Source organism: Chiloscyllium plagiosum, chromosome 37, assembly GCF_004010195.1.
Source record: "Chiloscyllium plagiosum isolate BGI_BamShark_2017 chromosome 37, ASM401019v2, whole genome shotgun sequence".
In the NCBI taxonomy this organism is placed as follows: domain Eukaryota; kingdom Metazoa; phylum Chordata; class Chondrichthyes; order Orectolobiformes; family Hemiscylliidae; genus Chiloscyllium; species Chiloscyllium plagiosum.
Window position 1 is genome coordinate 2686746 of NC_057746.1, and position 20547 is coordinate 2707292.

Below are 20547 nucleotides of genomic sequence, written 5' to 3' on the forward strand. Positions count from 1 at the left end.
CTATGATAACCCAGTCCCATGTTCCAACAATGTCCTGAGTTTGTCTGCCTTACCTGTTCATTCTCTTGCATTGAAACAAGTGCAGTTTAATTTATCAGTCCTACCTCATTCTCTGCTGTGTTCCTGCCTGCATTGACTGTTTGACTTGCTCATTTTTCCATCTGCACATGTCTCATACTGATCTCTTTTGTCACTCTTTCCCTGGGTTCCCCCCGACCACACCAACCTTATTATTTAAATCCTCCTGAACAGCTATTGCAAATCTCCCCACCTGTATGTTAGTCCTGTTCCAATTCAGGTGCAACACATCCTTCTCATGCAGATCCCTTCTATCCCAGAAAAGATTCGGATGATCAAAAAATGTGAATCCTTCTTCCCTGCACCAGCTCCTCAGCCACGCATTCATCTGCTCTATCCTCCTACTACTACTCTTACCAGCTTGTGGCACTGAAAGTAATCTAAATATTACCAGTCTCGAGGACCTACTGTTTAACATCCTGCCTACTTTCCTGTATTCTCTCCTCAGAATTTCATCCTTTTCTCTTCCTTTGTCATTAGACCTAATGTGTACAATAACTTCCTGCTGATTCCTCTCCCCTTTGAGAATATTCTGCACCCTGTTAGTGATATCCTTGATCCTAGCACCAGGAAAGCAGCACATCATTCTGATGTCTCGTTATCAGCTGCAGAAATGTTTGTTTTCCTCTGATTAGAGAGTCCCCTGTCATAGTTGATTGCTTGGAACCTGACATTTCGCTTGTGATATTAGAGCCAGTCTTGGTACGAGAAATCTGGCTGTCATGCTACATTTCCCTGAGAGTCCATCACCCTCTACATTTTCCAAGAGAGCATACTTGTTCATTTTTAAATGTTAAGAGGGTTTCTACATCTACCACCCTTACAGGCAGTGAGTTCCAGATTCCCATCACCTTCTGAGTGATAATAGTTTTTCTCACATCCCTGCTAAACCTCCTTCCCTTCATGTTAAATCTATGGGCACTGGTCAATGGTCACACCTCCATTTTAAACACCTTAATCATGTCCCACCTCGGACTTTGCTGCTCCAAGGAAAACAATCCCATTTACCCAATCTCTTTTCACAATTTAAACTTTCCATCCCAGGCATCCTGGTAAATCTCCTCTGCATTCTCTGTGCTATCATATCCTTCATATAATGTGGATTCCACAACTGCACACAATATTCTGGCTATGGCCTAACCAACATTTTATACAATTCCAGTATAACCTCCCTGCTCTTAAACTCTGTGCCTCAGCTTATAAAGACAAGTTATCTACCTGTCCTGCTCCCTAAGGGACTGATCGACATGCACACCAAGGTTCCTCTGATCCTCAGTGCTTCTCCAGCACCTACTTTATCATGTGTCCCTTTGCCATGTTTGTCTTGCCCAAGTTCATTATGTTACACTTATTCTGATTGAACTACATTTACCACTGATCAGCCCATCTGACCAGCCCATGTATTTACTCCAGTATTCTTAGACACAGTTTACCACTCACTATTTACCAAGTCACCAATTTTCGCATCATCCACGAACTAACTGATTAACTCTCCCACATTCAAGTCAAAATCATCTGTCTAAATGACAAACAGTAAGCGTCCCAACCTTGATCCCTGCAGAATCCCATTGGATACAAGCTTCCACTCTCAAAAATATCCTCCACCCTCATTCTCAGTTTTCTGCCACTCAGTCAATTCTGGATCCAATTTGCCAAAACTCCTTGGACCCATGGACTCTTACCTTCCCTATCAGTCTCTCATTTGTGACCTTATCAAAAGCCATGCTGAAGTCCAAGTAGACTATATCAAGCGCATCACCCTCATCTACACACCTGGACTCCTTTGAAAAATTCAGTTTAATTGTTCAGACATGACCTCTCCTCAACAAAACTGTGTTGTCTGTTCTTGATTAATCCCTGCTTCACCAAGTGCAGATTAATTCTATCCCTCAAAAGTGCTCCCAATAATTTGCCCATCACTGAGTTTAGATAGGCTGACCTGTAGTTTCCTCTATTCTTGAATAACAGTACCATGTTTGCTGCCGTCATGTTATCATGCTCTGCAGCAGAAGCTCCTCATCCGTATAAGCAGCATCTGGCCCCAATCTCTTCCACATCAGTCCAATCACCACCAACCAGATCTCAAAACATCAGTGAAAGAAGATATCATACCTACAGAAACCACTGTACAAACCCAGAATTCCCTCAGCGCAGCACCAGGCACAAACCACCTATCAACTCCACCCTGGCTAAAAAGATAACCAGTCACTCAGTAGCCAGAAAGACCTCAGCCTTTGATTCATTAGCACAAGCCCTGGAGAGTAGGAGCCATATCTGATAATCTTAGTATCCCTGGTGTTTGGAGCGGGAGTATCAGCCAGGAATCCTGTTCCTGAGCCTAGTCAGGGGGAGGGCAGGATGTGTCTCGGCTGTGAGTCTCCATTGTCTCACAACATTCACTGTCTGGTTCTCCGTGTGTTGAATAGCCATTTGCACAGAGCACTAGAGGCCAATTAATATCCACAGACTGTCCTCTGGGTCCATACCTCAACAATTGAATTGAATTTGAGATAGGAAGAGAACATCAACTAATCGACAACTTGCAACTACCCATTTATGTATGTAACTTTCCTTGGTAGGATGTGAACTCACAATTTCTGGATTGCTAATCTGGCACCACAATAATTTGGCTGTTGCACCAGGAGACACATTTAGTGAAATATATTTTAATGCTCCTTTCAAGATTTTGAGGTAGACACGCAGGAGGCAGGAAGAACACAGCAAGCCAGGCAGCATCAGGAGGTGGAGTAGTCAATGTTTTGAGTGTTAGTCTTCTTCATGACCTGAAGAAGGGTTACACTCGAAACGTTGACTTCTCCACCACCTGATGCAGTCTGGCTTGCTGTGTTCTTCCAGCCTCCTGCTTGTCTACCTTGGATTACAGCAACTGCAGTCTTTTTTGTCTCCTTTCAAGATTTTAGTTGAAGGCCTTGGCATTTTCCAAAAGCCTGAGCCTGGATTTGATCATTTTGCCCACTGCTTGGCTGATAGCTGAATTTGGGACGTGTAGCCTGAGCAAATGCAGGCTATATAGTGTATCAGGATAAAACAGGGTCCTTCATCACCTACACTGAAGCATGAGTGTTTTCTGCAAATAATTTGGGAAAACAAAGGGGAGAAAATTCAAAATCTTTACTGAATTAAACTTCTCCTGATTTTTATTTTACATTAAACACACTATCAGGATAAACTGATCTTCATCAGGATGACACAAACTCATAATGAATTTAGCATCCATTTTTTACTCCACATGATTGCCTTTTTCGATGCCCTCATGATATCTGGGAAGATGGGGTATGGGTGGAGGAAAGAAAGTAGTCACATGGTCTGCTCCTGGCCACTATCCAGTGTCCCTGCTAGAAACAGGGTATATGTGACAGTAAGTCAGGAAAAAGAAAGAACCTGCAACTGATCCCCCACACAGGGGAATAGCAGATTGTTCCACAGTAAATGCCAGTCTCTAGCTAAAGAGTCAGCCCCATCAACAAATGAGGAGAGGGAGTTGAAGGAAATCATGTTTCCTTTCCTGTTTTACAGAAAGATTGTACTGTACTACACCAAAGAATACAGAGAGGATAGACACTGCAGATAGATCCTGAATCAAGGAACAATTGCATGACTGTGGGAAGACATTCAGTTCCTTCACAGCATTACTCAACACAGAGAAGATTCGGCAGTGATATCACCATCTGGAAACTAGTCGGGTCAGGGGATCTTTGACATAACATCAGATCTGAAACTGATCAGCCTTTCATCAGAACCAACCTTTTGAAGATACAGCTGTTTAATGATCAGTCAGGGTGAGGCTGGGAAGAAATGCAAGTAGCTCCAAGTGTGGCGAGAGCTTCAAGCATTGATTGAGTGTCATGAACCAGTAACTCATTGCTGCATGTGATAGGCTGTTCAAGTGTGTGTTGTATGAAGAGGACTGCGCAAGCTAATACAATCTCCTAACCCACAGGTTGTAGTACACTTGCCAACATGAGGGGAGCTTCATGGAAGATAAACAATTCAAGTGTGAGGCATTTGACCAAGCTGTCTCACATTAACAATATTCATGAATCATCAACATATTCAGACTGGAATGAGGCCATTTAAATGTAGAGTGTGTAACAAATCATTCTCACAATCATCAGCACTCCTTGCTCATCAACACACTCACACAGGGGAGAAACCATTCACATGCAAGGTGTTTATCAAATCATTCTCTGCTTTATCAAGCCTCGGTGTACACCAACGCATTCACACAGGGGAGAAACCATTTACATGCGAAGTGTGTGACAAATCATTCTCAGCGTCATCGGCTCTCCATGTTCACCAGCGCATTCACACAGGTGAGAAACCATTCACGTGAGGTGTGGTAAATCATTCTCTGAGTCATCAGCCTTCCGCAGACACCAACACATTCACACAGGGGAGAAACCGTTCACATGCAAGGAGTGTGATAAATCATTTTCAGAGTCATCGACCCTCCTGCTCCACCGGCGCATTCACACAGGGGAGAAACCATTCACGTGAGATATGTAACAAATCGTCTCTGATTCATCACATCTCCACAGACATCAACGCATTCACACAGGGGAGAAACTGTTCATATGTGAGGTGTGTGACAAATCTTTCACAAGATCATCGACCGTTCTCCAACACCAACGTGTTCACATGGGAGAAATCCTTCACGTGTAAGGTGTGAGACAAATCATTCTCAAGGTCATCAAACCTGCTCCATCAGAGGATTCACAAAGGAGTAACTCTTCAGATGTGAGGTGTGTGGCGCATTATTCTTGAGACGACTGAACTCTGTGCATATTGATGTATCACACCAAGGGCAAATTATTTACGCATGTCATGTGCAAGAAGCCATTCAGAGTGTCCTCAGACCTTCACAATCATCAAGGCATTCACATGGGACAAACCATTCATGTTTGTCAGAAATCATTCTCAAGTTCATTCACCCCGCAGAAACAGCAATATATTCACATAAGGAACGAACTATACACATCTGAGGTTTGTGACAAATCATTGTTGTTCGCGCAATTCTACATTCATCAACATGTCAAAATGGAGAGAAACCATTCAAGGGTGGCACGTGAATAACAATACTCATTATCATCAAATTGTTGTCATCTGGTTCATCAAAGGACTCACAGAGGGCACTAACCATTTAAGAGTGAAATTTATGAGAAAGGTTGTGTCAGTTTTGACTTTCCTGGGAGACACAAAAATTCACACAGAGAAAAAATGCTTCTGATGCAATGTTTGTGACAATGCTTTTAAAAAACTCCATCACCTCCAAAAGCACAGACAGATCCTATTGGAGAAACCGTTCAGGTATGAAGTATGTGAAAATATTTTCACAGAATCAACATCTCTCGTAGTACCTCAGTACTCTCATATTGGTGTCAATTTTGTAATAAATCCTTCACAGAGTTGTCAGACCTCCCGGAACATCATGCATACAATACTACAACAGGACATAGGTGCAGAAGTAGGCTATTCACCTCATCGCGTCTGCTCTGCTATTCAATGAGATCATGGCTGATCTGATAATCCTGAACTTCACTTTCCTGCCCTCTGACTATAACTCTCAATTCCCTTATTGATTACATATCTGTTTATCTTGGCCTTGAAAGTACTTAATGACCAGCCTTGGCACCCCTCTGGTGTTAAAGAACTCCCAGTTCATGACCATCTGAGAAAAGAAATTCCATTCATGTCTGTTCAAATGTGTGATACATCATTTTGAGATTATATCCTCAGGTCATAGACTCTCCCACAAGGGGAAAGAACCTTTCTGCATCTGTATTGTCAAGTCCCCTAACGACCTTGTAGGTGTCAATAAGGTCACCTCTAATACTTTTCTAAACTCCAGTGTGTATAGGCTCATCATACTCAACCGCTCCTCATAAGGCAGTCTCTCCACACTTGGGATCAACCAGTGAACCTTCTCTGGACTGTGTCTAATGCCAGTGAATCTTTGTTTAGACAAGCGGATCAATACTACTCATAGTATTCAGTTGTAGTCTGACTAGTGCCTTTTTAGAGTATACAGCCGTAACACATAGGAGTAGAAGTAGGCCATTCAGCCCATTAAGTCTGCTCTGCTATTCGATAAGATGATGACTGACTTGATAATCTTCAACTGAACCGACCTGCCTTTTCCCAATAATCCTCGATTCCCTTATTGGTTAAGAGTCTATCTCTGCCTTGAACATACTTAATAACCTAGCCTCAATAGCCCTCTGCAGTAAACAAGTCCACAGAGTCATTATTCTCCAAGAGAAGAAATTCCTCCTCGTTTCTGTCTTAAATATGCAAACCCTTTACTGAGATTATGTCTTCTAGTCTTTGACTCTCCCAAAAATGGAAACAACCATTCCACATCTATATGTCAAGTCCTTTAAGAATCTTACATGTTTCAATAAGGTCACTTCTTATTCTTCTATATTCCAACAAGTACAGGCTCAATGTACTCAACCTCTCCTCACAAGACCATGCTGACATACCTGGTAAGAGCCTAGTGAACCTTCTGTGAAATGCCTCCAATGCCATTTGATATTTCATTAGAAAAAAGATTGAAAACTGTTCACAGTATTCCAGCTGTAGTTGACTGACTGTATAGTTTTTGCAAAATTGTTCCTATCTTTATATTCCATTCCCTTTTAAATTACAGACAGTATTCCATTTGTCTACCTCTACCTACTGATCTTGTTTCTCTTTTGTGATTTATTTACAAGTATTCCCAAATCCCTGTGCTTTTTTCAGTCTTTCTCCATTTAAATAATATTTACTTCCTCTGTTCTTCCTGTTAAAGTGCTTAAGTTCACATTTCCCACATTATATTCCATATACTGAGTTTTTGCCCACTTGCTTAACCTATCTATATCCCTCTCTAGTCTCACCGTGTCATTTCAGTGAAATTGGGCAAACATTCATAAGTTTAGCAAATTGAGAGACGATCGCAATGAAACATATAAGATTGTGAAGGGGTCAGGTATGGTGGATGCTGACAGATTATTTCTGCTTGTTGAGGAATTTAGGACACGGTAATGTCAATACAAAGAACTAATCATTTAGGACTGAGATGTGGAAAAATTACTTCATTCAAGTTGTTGCAAATTTTTGAATTTATTTGCCCCAGACAGTTGTGGATGCTGCATTATGAATGCATTTGTTGCTGGGAGTCGACAAAAGTTTTAAACTCTCAGGGAATTGAATGTTATGGGGAGCAGGCCAGAAAGTGAAATTGATGCTCAAGGTCAGTCTGATCTATTGAGCTATAAGTTCTACTCCTACTTCTCAAGTTCATGCAAAAGGCTCATCAACAAATCACCCAGATCTAATACAGATGCGCACAAAATAATCTTAGACCGGTGAAACACACTTTCAGAAAGTATGGAAAGTTGGCCAGTCCAGTGACTGATGTCATGCCACACTTCTAATAGATAAAACAAAATGCCAGAAGTTGTAACAGGAGTGAGTGATGAAGGTGAAGTAACAGAATAACATATCACACTTCAATGAACCCACCAAATTATTGCTAGAGTCAAGGATTGGAGAAAATACCAGTGTGCAAACATTCAACACACCCAAGAAAGAACTCAGAAAGGGCATGAGGGAGGGAGGTGAGAAACTAGAGAAAAATGCAAGTTCAGGGTTAGGGAAGGGATGACAGGGAGTAGCACTTAAAAAAATGGATGAAAATTAGTTGAAAACAAAGGCTCTTTGTATTGGACTGTTTTCCGAAATTGACCAAATTCTTCCTCCCAGGATTCCATAGGACCTTGAAAATCTGACATAGAAATATCAACTGATTTTTATTTTACAATATAGTAGTATGAAGACAATCACAAAATTAATGCACCAATTGAAGTGTTTTACAGAAAATTAAAATTTAGAATACATTAAATAAATTCAAAATTGAAACTGTGCCAAAAGCAAGCTCATAAACAACTTGCAGGCAACATAAGGTGGTTACAGATGACTAAGAACATCCAAAACACAGAAAACTGTTTACTGTGAGGCATAGATACTTTAAAAATGCATTTTAGTCCTTTAATGAATCCATTCACACACAATACATTGAACAAAGCAAATTGTTTTCATAAGTAATGTGGTTTTCCAAGTGACAATGAAATTATAGAAATTAGCGGTTTGTAAATTAAATCGACTATCTTTGACACAATGTAGAATTGAGGTCTGAATAAGATCTGTTAAAGACTGAGAAGAGACCCAAAAAAAACTATAAATTTATATTTGAATTTTTAGTATACTTTTTGTAAGATATTTGTTTATATATCTGAATCTATTTCTAGGTTGATTTCAAAATTGTGTAAGATTTCTATCCAGAGGTTGTTACATTAAATTCCTTTGTTGGTAAATGTATATTACAACATTATGTCTAGACGTGTTCAATTCTACAAGCTATTTTTAGATGAATTGACTGTTTTAGTCATCCTAAATAAAATAATATTGGAATAATTATGCTTATGTAATCCAGGATTGAATCCTGTCATAAAACATTGTCAAGTACTCATTAAAAATTGTACATTCACAAAGACCCAACAGAAAACAAATAAAAATATTCTTAAATTCTTATGTTAGAATAGAATAGAGTCGAATGCATATAGTATGCTAACAGGCCATGTGGCTCAACAAGTCCACACCAACCCTCCAAAGATCACCCCATCCAGACCCACCCCCATAACCCTGCATTTCCCATGGCTAACCTACACATTCCTGAACACTATGGACAGTTAGTATGGCCAGTCCATCCAACTTGCACATCATTGGGCTGTGGGAGGAAACCGGAGCACCCAGGGGAAACCCACGCAGATCCGGGGAGATTGTCTGTGTGGAGTGTGCACAGTCACCTGAGGGTGGAATCGAATCTGGGTTCCTGGTGCAGTGAGGCAGCAATGCTGACCACTGAGCCACCTTGCCACCCTTAGTGTTTGATGCACTAATAATAGTTACCTCAGGAGGCGTTTCTTCGACAATGTGCCTTTGTAAATTAATTTCACATGGAGGTACATTTAGCAGTAGTCTCCTAGGGTAGAGGTCATTTCACTTGAGGACTAACTCGAGAGCGAATAATGTTAATTAAGTTGCAGTAATGATTTAAAGTTTCTCCTAGTTGAGGCTTCAGTGTAGCAATAAGTTCAACTAAATAAGTTAATGTTGCCAGGAATAAAGATAGTACAACCGTAAAACAATGTCACCTTTGAATTGAAGTACAATTAATTTCCAGAAGGGGATGACTGAAGGTTTCCTCAAAGAGGCGGGATTTCAGGAAGGAGAGAGAAAAAATTTTGCAGACAGGTTTAAGGAAGGAATTCATGAGTATAGCATTCGGATACTGAAGAAGACGGCTGTACTGGGGACATGAAGGAAATTGGGTAAATATGTGAAAAGCTAGAATTGGAGGAGCACAGGGTCTTTGGCAGGCGAAGGGGCTGGAGGTGATGGAGATAGGGAGGGAGTGAGACCATGGAGAAATATGTACTTGAGCATGAGAATTCTACATTGAAGGCTCTGGGGAGTTAGGAGCCAGATTGGGTTAGTTGGTGCAGGGGTGATAGATGTGCAAGTTAGAATAACGAATGTGGAATTTTAGCTGAGCTCAAGTTTATAGAGGGAAGTTGGACAGGAGAGCATTGGAATGGCCTAGTCTAATCTAGAAGTGACAACAGCCTGGATGAAGATTTTAACAACAGCTGGAGAACAGGGGTTGGTGGTGATGGTTTTGGAAATGGGCTATGTTACAGAGGGGAAGATAGGTGATGTTTGTGATGGAGAAGGTAGGTGTTTGAAACTTCAGCTGGAGGTTGAAAGGGATGACACTGAACAGTTGTTAGTGGAATTGAGAGTGGAGAGGGCAATCAAAAGGAATGTAGGAACTGGAGTAATCCCTTGAGCCTGTTACACCATTCAGATACGTCATGACTGATCCTTTTCTTAACTCTATGTACTTGTATTGGTCAGATAAACTTAATCCACTTGCCTGACAATATCAGGTTTCAGATTTTCAGTGGTTCCCCAGCATCTACATATTTTTGTAGGATGAGAATATTTCAGGTAGAGTCCTACCAGAACACTGTCCAGCTGGAGCCAAACTTTCACAAGGGCTCATTTGATTTTGGGGTGACAAAGTTGTTAGTTATCATTTCAGAAGGTCCTAGAGTAATGAACAGTTTTGACAGAGGAAAAAAGGACCAGTAGTAATTGATGTGGTTCAGTTAGAACATGGTGATGGATGAATAAACCAGTTGTGCACCAGATTTCACCCTTTGAGAAATCTGGAAGAAAATGCGACAAGGTAATTTTGGTAACAAGGTGTAGAGATGGATTGGTTAAACCAGACTGAAATCTACAGGAACATACTGGTGAATGGAGGGCTGAAGGACAGACAATTGGGAGATGAGAGCTATCCAACTCGTCTGGAGGAAAAAGAATCTTCCAGGAATGGAAACTGATTGATCAATGGACTTATGTGATCACTAGGTCTCTGGAACCATTGGTGGGCTTATATGTTGAAAACGAGTTCTGTGTCACTAAAGTTTGGTGTCATTTCTGACCATCAGATTTGGGAACTGGACTAAATTTTAAAGAAACTTCTGTCTTTAATATTCTGAAAGAATTTCCATGGGAGTGTGTGTTAGTAAAAAGAGCAAGCTCTCAGGACTGGGTATGGAGCAGAATCAGACCCTGCTTTAGTTGGGAAGTGAATTATAGAAAGATCGCCTTCAGGTGATCGGTGTTAGATTATTACCATGGGGAATGTTTGTACTCTGCTGTCCAGGATGATTACTATCCTGAGACTAGTGAGGGAGTCTCTACAGGACTAAGGGATTTCCCTCCTCCCATTATAAATCAACGTAGTAACAATGTGATACGTTCATCTTGTACTCACAGGCTAAACTATCAGTGGTCATCTCTCTCTCTCTCTCTCTCTCTCAACCACATTAGGGAGATTTAAACAATCCTTAGATAAGCATATGGATGATGATGGGATAGTGTAGGGGGACGAGCTGAGAATAATTCACAGGTCAGCGCAACATCAAGAGTAGAAGGGCCTGTTCTGTGCTGTATTGCTCTATGTTCTATATCAGCCCTGTGGTCTTCTGGGACTGTATTGACTTTACTTTAATATTCTAAGATTCACTTTATGCTCTGGAACAATTTCACTTCATTTTGAAAGTTTTCTTAAGTGGTTGGATTTAAAGTTTTGGGTAAGTTGACTATTGCATTAATTGTGCTTTCATCAGTTGTTGATCTAGATTTATAGCTCTCAATATAATTTTTTTAAAATCTAAACCCAAACTCCCTGGTTTGTCATCACAGTGTGTTCCCACTCAGTAAAGCTATTCAGGATCCTGTGATAAGAAGCCTGTACAGAAGATATTAGACAATTTCACTGTGGGCTGCGATACTTGCTCCATCAAAGGTTTTATAATTTCTAGTCCCTAGGAAGCTTTTGTATTTAAAGAGTCATGGTATCATAGAGATACCATTCGGCTGATGCTGCTCTCTGTAGAGAAATACAGTCTATCCTATTCTCTTGCTCTATTCTAGTTGCTGTCTAAATGTAGTTGCGTCAAGTGCCCATCCGACTTTCATTTGAAGTCAGTCACCACCTGCTTCCTCACAGATTGTAAGTTCCAGGCCGTTACAACTTGGTGTGAAATAAAGTTCTTCTTCACTGCCCATTGAAGCTCTTTTCCCCACCACACTCCCCATCCTTGTGTCATTACAAAATGGAAAGGGTTTTTCATTGCTATGATACTATTATTAACAAGGCTATGCAAAGCCAATCATTCTTGTATTCAATTCCTATCATTAAACAATCTGTTGAGTCTAAAAGTTTGATAGCCTCTTTCACAATTACCACATGTCTCACATCTCTCTACAGACAGTGGGCTGCAGTCATTGTTCAAATGTAACAAACATAGCCGTGAACGGGTGGATAACCAGCTCCCAAAACATCACTGCGACAATGGATGCTGACTGAGGGACAAGTACTGTTCAGGGCAGCAAGGACAACTCCCTCACTCCTCCTTAAAAAGTGACATAGCAGTTTGTATATTATTTGAGAGAACAGACAGGACTTTCGTTTAAAGTGTCATTCAAAGGTCAGCATCTGTGACAGTGCAGCACTCCCTCCAGTGTACGCAAGTGCCACAAACGATAACACACCCTCGAAAACATGTTAGACCATAAGACATACGAGCAGAAATTAGGTCATTGTGCCCATCGTGTCTGCTCTGCCATTCAATTATGGCTGTTAAGTTTCTCAACCCCATTCTCCCCGTAACCCTTAATCCCCTTGATACTCAAGAACCTATCTATCTCAATCTTAAATATACTCATGACCTGGCCTCCACAGCCTTCTGTGGCAATGAATTCCATAGGTTCACCATTCCCTGGCTGGAGAGGTTTCTCCTTATCTCTGTTCTGAAAGGTCCTCCCTTTACTCTAAGGCTGTGCCCTCAGGTCCTAGTCTCTCCTACCAATGGAAACATCTTTGCAACATTGATTCTGTCCACACCATTCAGTATTCTGTAAGTTTCAATTAGATCCCCCCTTATCCTTCGAAACTCCATTGAGCATAGACCCTCTTGTGTTAAGCTTTTCATTCCTGGGACTGTTCTCGTGAACTTCTTCTGAACACGCTCCAAGGCCAGTACATCCTTCCTGAGAAAAGGAGTCCAAAACTGCACACAATATCCCAAACGTGGTCTGACCAGAGCCTTATAGAGCCTCAGAAGTACATTCCTGTTTTTATTTTCAAGTCCTCCTAAAATAAATGCCATCATTGCATTTGCCTTCCTAACTACTAACTCAACCTACAAGTTTACTTTGAGGGAATCCTGGACTAGAACTCCCAAATCTCTGCACTTTAGACTTCTGTATGTTGTACCCATTTGCTCAATCTAATGGCCACCTTCATGTATGACTGCATCAAGTTGTGCGTAAACACCAAGTGTCACGAAGTACTGAGGTTTTTTCTGCCAGATGTTATGAAGGATAGGTCTGGCCGATTGACATGAAATGCTCCAGTACTTGGAGTGTTCAGTATCATCTGTCCCTTGTGGAAAAATTAGTGAAATAAAGCACATTATACCACAAATCCATCAGAAATTGCTCAGCATGTAGCGGCCTCAAGACCCTGTGGGAAAAGGAGAGGGTGGATCCTGTTGATTGGCTCCCTGAGCAGACTGGCAAAGTCATTTGGTAGAACGCCTCATTGCCAGAACTTTCCAACGAGCACCAAGATGTCGCTCAGGTGAGAAGGACTACCTGTCAGATCCTTCACGCATGCCTGGTCTCTGTGCACCTCAGCACACTACCCCCAAAATAGCTGTAGGGGGTTGAGACTATCACACATCTGGAATATATATTTGCAAAGGAAATCTGGAGAGAGGTGCAGTGGTTGAAGTCTGGGTTTGTCTTGAGCAGCCTCATGATGCAGCACTCTTTGCTCAATAGTCTGCTCCCAAAGGCGAACATAAAGACAAACATTGACTGTACCTGGAAGACCATCAACTCTTTGGTCTGCCTGAAACTTGTTGGTCTTCCATTGCAAAGAATTGACTTCTATTGAATATTGCAGACTGGTATATTCCAAGGTCCAGGACTACATGCTGAGGAATGCACTAAAGCTTGGGACAGCTGCTGCCAAGGTGCAGTGGGGAAAGACCACCATCTAAAGTATTTCTGACAAAGTACAGTGGGGGGGGTCTGTTAAATTATCAGACCCTCTCAATGCCTCAATTACATGCAAATAAAACTTGGCATAATTAAGAAATGGCTTGAGGTTTATAGAGAAAGTCAAACCCCAATGAATGTTTGTTCTCAATATACAAAGAAGGTACAGAGCTGAACTGCTTTTGTAACTGCGTATGTAGATAAAGAAGTCTTTATGAATTAAGAATATTTTTGCAAAGCAAAATGAGTCTGACTTACAGTAGGCGATCTACTGGACTTAAAACAGGACTTAAAATACCCTCATAATTGGAGGGTATTTTATTCACTCATGGGAATGTGAATGTTACTGGGTGAGACAGCATTTATTGCCAATTCCCTAGTTACCCTTGAGATGATAGTGGTGAACCGTCTTTTTGAACTGCTGCCAGAGCTGTAAAAAAAAACACTAAACTTTCCCCTTACATAAACATTTCAGGATTAATTAACAACAGACTCACCACTTGAGGAACTCCAATGTGATAATGTTACTGGATTCTGAGAAATTGACCTAAAAACAAAGGGCGAAAATAATTACCCATGTTAAAATAACAGACTCTGAATAATATATAGTAGTTCTCCATGAACTGTGTAAGAATATGTGTACCCTCACAAGTCCAAGATTTAAAATGCAGTGGTGCACTCTATACCTGGAGGCCAAACCAACCAGAATTCAGCACCAAGCCCACAGCTTGAACCCCTCACCTTGCTGCTGAACTTACCGAGAAAGTCAAAATCATACATTGACAATTAAACCTCATCAACAGACTTTTGGTTTTTAATGAGCTACTAACATGCGGATGTAATTTATCTGATAAGACATCAGTTCACATTGGACACTGTGACAATGCTATGGCTTTAAGAGGTGTGTTTTGTCCTGGTTTCTTCTAGAGAGAGATTGGGGGTCAGGTGCTGAATAGTCTAAGAGAAGATAAACAACTTGTGAGGACTTGGTTTATTTTTAAAGTTGGACCACTAGAAGCAGCCTGACTGGGTGTGCTCAAGCTCTCACAGCTCCATGATTTTTAGTTAGCTTTCGGCAGTTGCTATTGGGGGTCTTGAAGAAGTGAAAGCTATATTTTTTTTCTCTATCTCTCGATTACAGACAAAAGCTGAGGGTTCTTTTCCTGAGCTGCTGGATTGCATGTGAGACAAATCTGTGTGCTGAATTTGCCTCTTGCAACGTTTACGCGATGTTACTGTGTTACAACAGCTTATGTTTAACAATAAACTAATCAATTATTCTATTAAGCTTTCCAATAGAGTTGTTATTCCAATTTCTTTTATTGAATTTTAACTACAGTGTTTGAATTAATTGTATCTTGCTTAATGTTGAGTAGTTTGGCCAATCAAATCGCATCTGCAACACAACACTTGACATTTACCTTTAAAATAAGGAAAAGTTAGAGTCTAGGCTACTTTCTTAACATATTTTGAGGGAGTCTGGTCTAGTCCATAATAACACTGACTATGCCGTGCCCACAACTTCCACATCGCGGAGAGTGTTAGAGCGGGTTTCACACAAAATATGAACTCCTTCTTCACAGAAATATTCCTGTAATTAATGTTAAAATGTATTATATTGAGACAATAATATCTCTGATCAAAGAATAGTTGTCGACATTTATCCGATCTGTCCCAAAATCTTGCGAAAACCCATATCTCCGGAAGTATCTCGGACGTTGCAGCAAAAACTCACATTTGGTAAGAAAATGTTGGAACGATTTTCTCTGGAACTGCTTCCTGTGTTTAACGGAGGGAGGGACAGACCATCTCCTTAAACATGACTGAATTACAGCCCCAAGCCCAGAAAGCTCCCCCTTCACTGAGGTTGTTTAAACCCTCCACAGGGACTCAGCTCAATTCATCCAAACCGCTCACAATCCCGCTCCGAACTACATTACCCATGATGCATATGGGCTGGGCGGTGAGGGGCGGCGGTATAGAATCCGGGAGAGGGAGAGAGCCCGCGGTGCCTGCCGGGAGTTGTAGTTCTGATCCGCGCACAGACGGTTGGCGTCGATCTTTCGGGAATTCGAATCTGAGAGCTCGAGCCCCAGCGGCTGTCGGCTGGAGGTGTGTCCCTGAAAATGGCAGCCCCGCCAAGTAAACGGTATCGCAGCCTCTTTCCTCTTCCATTTTATTCTGACACAATGTCGGGATTGTCCGGATTACTCTGACCTTCCTCTTATTACTGATGCTTTGGAGATGGCGGTGTTGGACTGGGGCGTACAAAGTTAAAAATCAACTAGGAGAAAGTGAGGGGACTGCAGATGCTGGAGATCAGAGCTTATAAATGTGTTGCTGGAAAAGCGCAGCAGGTCAGGCAGCATCCAAGGAACAGGAGCTCATTCCTGAAGAAGGGCTTATGCCCGAAACGTCGATTCTCCTGTTCCTTGGATGCTGCCTGACCTGCTGCGCTTTTCCAGCAACACATTTTAAAGTTAAAAATCACCCAACACCAGGTTATAGTCCAACAGGTTTAATTGGAAGCACTAGCTTTCGGAGCGCTGCTCCTTCATCAGGTGATTGTGGAGGACACAATTCTAAGGCACAGAATTTATAGCAAAAATTTACAGTGTGATGTAACTGAAATTATACATTGAAAAATACCTGTTGAGTCTTTCTTCTGTTCGAGTACCACGATAGTTTCACTCCTTTCATGTGTAAATCACAAAACCTTTTTTTAAAAGTTGCATTCTCAGGTTAACTGTAACAATTGATGTTAGCTGGACAATATGTTGGAGGTGTTAGCTCCCTGTGTTCTCTGTCTAAGCCATGATGTTTAGATTGATTCTGGTCTAAAAAGTGAGATAACAGAGTTTTACATGAATTCATGCAGTTTTTGAGCAAAGTACAATGTAACTCTGCAAGTACAAATTCACCCCACAAAATATATGTGTGCATGTGGTTCTTTGTCTGTTTTTGTGTGTGTGTGTGTCTGTCTGGGTTGGGGGTTGTGAGTGTGAGAGAGTGTGTATTTGTGTGTGTAGTGAGTGTAGAGTGTCTTAAATCTGTGAAGGGGTGCACATGTGAGTGTGGGAGTGTGTGTGCGTGTCTGGGGTGGGGGGGTTGTGAGAGAGAGTGTATATGTGTTTGCATGAGTGTAGAGTGGTTTAAGTCTCTGAAAGGATGCATGTGTGAGTGTGTGTCTGTAAGGGTGCGTGTGAGTGTCTGTGTGCGTGTCTGTGTATAGGAGTGCCTCTGTGTGTGTGTGTGTGTATATAGTGCAATGGTGGTCACCTGTAATGTGACATGAACCCAAGGTCCCGGTTGAGGCCTTCCCTATGGGTACCGAACTTAGCTATCAGCCTCTACTCGGCCACTTTTTGCAGCTGCCTGTCCCAAAGTCCGCCTTGGAGGATGGTCACCCGAAGGTCCGAGGTCGAATGTGCTGGACCACTGAAGTGTTCCCCAACTGGGAGGGAACACTCCTGTCTGTTGATTGTTGTGCGGTACCCATTCATCTGTTGTCGTTGCCTTTGCTCAGTTTCCCCAATGTACTGTGCCTCAGGGCATCCTGAGGGGTCTCACCACCAAAATGGACCTGTTGGTTCTTGCAGCAGACACGGAGGAGTTCATCAGACGAATTAGACTCTGGGAATTCTTTCAAGGTGCCAGCAGTGATCCCAATGAGCCCACTGATGAACTGGAACAGTCATCACAGGGATCTGTAGAGGAGCGACCAAAGAAGGTGTCAACTTGGACCCCACCGGAGGGCCACAACCCTGGGCTTGACATGTATGCTCAAACCGTCAAGAAATATATAAATGCCAGATTCATCAGCTGTACCCACAATGTAGAGCAAAACATCACCCATTCACAACGCAATGCCATCCAGGCTCTCATAACCAATCACAACATTGTCATTAAACCAGCAGATAAAGGAGGAGCCATTGTCATTCAGAATAGAACAGATTACTGTAAGGAAGTGTACCGACAACTGAACAACCAGGAATACTACAGGCAACTACCAGCTGATCTGACCAAAGAACACACCCGTGAATTAAACACATTGATCAGGACTTTGGATCCAGTCCTTCAGAGTTTCCTACGCACCCTCATCCCACGTATTTCTCGTGTAGGCGACTTCTACTGCCTTCCAAAGGTACACAAACCCAACACACCAGGACGTCCCATCGTATCGGGCAATGGGACCCTGTGTGAGAATCTCTCTGGCTATGTTGAAGGAATCTTGAAACGTATTGTACAGGGATCCCCAGCTTCTGTCGCGACACTATGGATTTCTTACAGAAACTCAGCACCCACGGACCAGTCGAACCGGGAACATTCTTCGTCACAATGGATGTGTCCGCACTCTACACCAGCATCCCCCACAATGAAGGCACCGCTGCAACAGCCTCAGTACTCAACACCAACAACTGCCAATCTCCAAACACCATCCTACAACTCATCCGCTTTATCCTCGATTGCAAATTTTTGCTATAAACTCTGTGCCTTAGAATTGTGTCCTCCACAATCACCTGATGAAGGAGCAGCGCTCCGAAAGCCAGTGTGCTTCCAATTAAACCTTTTGGACTATAACCTGGTGTTGTGTGATTTCTAACTCTTATTACTGGATTTTGTACTGATTGTTTATTATTGTTTGCTCGAGCACTTAAGAGGGCAGTTTAGAAACATCTAAGTTGTGTCGGACTGGAGATACCCTACGAAGCAGTTATGCCACGTTATCTTCCCTGAAAGTTAACATTTTTCCAACAAACTTTAAAATTTAATATTTTATTTTGTTCGTATTCCAGAAAAAAAAGTCACAATTTGGAGTGATAATGGCAAAGAAGATGTCTTTAAGGGAGAAAGTATCAGAAGGATCTGCTGATAGGGTGAGATGAAGAGGGTGGAAGAAGGTTGGTGTGAAGCACAAACACAAGCATGGACCAATTGAGCTGAATGGCCTGTTTCTCACTGTAATTCCATGTAACTTTCCATGGTGGAGTTAAATTCACCTCTAGTTTCTTAATCCAGCATCATGGCAATTCAACTGTGTTGTCTGCAGTCAAGAGTGTGGTACTGGAAAAGTGCAGTAGGTCAGACAGCATCCAGGGAGCAGAAACATCGACATTTCAGGCAAAAGCCCTTCATCAGGAATGAGGCTGGGAGCCTCAGGAATGGGGCTGGGGGGAAGGTAGCTAGGAGTGCAATAAGTGGTGGGGGTAATGGTGATAGGTTGGAGGGGAGGGTGGAGTGGATAGGTGGAAAGGAAGATGGACAGGTGGGACAGTTCATGAGGATGTTGCTGAGCTGGAAGGTTGAAACTGGGGTCAGTTGGGGGGAGGGGAAATGAGGAAACTGGTGGAATCCATATTGATGGCGGGCCCGAGGTGGAAGATGAGGCGTTCTTCCTCCAGGCATCAGGTGGAAACGGAGTGGCAGTGGAGGAGGCCCAGGACCTGCATTCCCTTGGCGGAGTGGAAGGGGGAGTTAAGTGTTTGGCCATGGGGGTTGGGGTTGGGTGGCATGGATGTCCTGGAGATGTTCTCTGAAACGTTTCACAGCTCCTGAATGTGAGAATGATTTCTTGTTGACCTCACAGGTAAGAAGTTTCTCTCCTGTGTGAGTGTGTTGATGTTTCCCCAGCATCAGTGACTGTGATCATCTCACACTTTCCTTCCATGAAGCTGCCCTGTTACAAGTGATAAATCAGATGTTAAGAAACTGAATACCTGTGCTGACCTGGAACAGACAAGGAGGATACTTTCTTTCCTCCACCCAGACCGCCATCTTCCCAGGTGCTCTGAGGTCAATAGAAAAGACAACAGGGTGGAGTGAAAAATGGGTTATCAATTCACTGTCAGCTCAAATATCAGTGAACACTAGCTAACCTTCGAGTATTGAATATAAAAAATAATGGAGAAATGTTTATTTAGTGGAAATTTCTCCCCTTGATTTCTGGAATTATTTGAAGAAAACACACTGTGCAAGATATGTTAGGCGCTGATTGAAGGGTTCTTGGTTTATCCTGGGAAATTAGATACACTGCACTCAGACTGCACGTCCCAAGACTATTAAATCCAAGCCCAGGCGTTTGGGAAAGGTTAAGGCCATCAGGTTGAAATCTTTAAAAAAAATTCTAAAAGACATTTCAATAAATGCATCTCCACGTACTATGGTTGAATTGCTGTGGTGCTGGGTTATCAATGCAGAGGTTCAAAATTCAAATCCAACCACGGAAAGTTATATTTATTGAATTACTGAGAAACAGGCCAAGTGGTCTATGCTGGGATTTATGTTTCACCTCCTCTTCATCTCACCCTCTTAGCAGATCCTTCTATTCCTTTTCCCTCATAGGTTCCATTGAGTCCCACTTGGGGAAGGTAGATCCTCCCCTTTGTCCCGCTCTCCTGTGCACGTGCTGATCCCACCACTGCATGCTATCATCGCTGCTTTGGCTGTCAAAGACGTCTGAGGATACTCATTCCACACTGATGTTATGATTCGGAGATGCCGGTGTTGGACTGGGGTGTACAAAGTTAAAAATCACACAACACCAGGTTATAGTCCAACAGGTTTAATTGGAAACTCTAGCTTTCGGAGCGACGCTCCATCATCAGGTGATTGTGGAGGGCTCGATCGTAACACAGAATTTATAGCAAATATTTGCAGTGTGATGTAACTGAAATTATACCCTGAAGAATTGATTGTCTGTTGAATTGAAAGGCTTAACAAACAATCAATTCTTCAGTGTATAATTTCAGTTACATCACACTGCAA

The 20547-nt window shown here is 42.1% G+C and overlaps 1 protein-coding gene and 1 long non-coding RNA gene across 3 annotated transcripts in view; one reads left to right on the forward strand and one right to left on the reverse strand.

Annotated features, from left to right (window-relative positions):
* The window catches only part of LOC122541653, a 29045-nt gene extending 13352 nt beyond the window's left edge, over positions 1-15693 (reverse strand). For both annotated transcript variants that reach the window (XR_006309634.1, XR_006309635.1), the window contains exons 1-2: positions 15518-15693; positions 14280-14329 (exon numbers count right to left, since the gene is read on the reverse strand). This is a non-coding gene — a long non-coding RNA (uncharacterized LOC122541653). The remainder of the gene's footprint in view (positions 1-14279; positions 14330-15517) is intronic.
* Positions 15694-15815: 122 nt separating this feature from the next.
* The window catches only part of LOC122541594 (zinc finger protein 271-like), a 44520-nt gene continuing 39788 nt past the window's right edge, over positions 15816-20547 (forward strand). The window contains exon 1 of the mRNA XM_043678452.1: positions 15816-15931. The gene's annotated coding sequence lies outside the window, so the exon portion shown is untranslated. The remainder of the gene's footprint in view (positions 15932-20547) is intronic.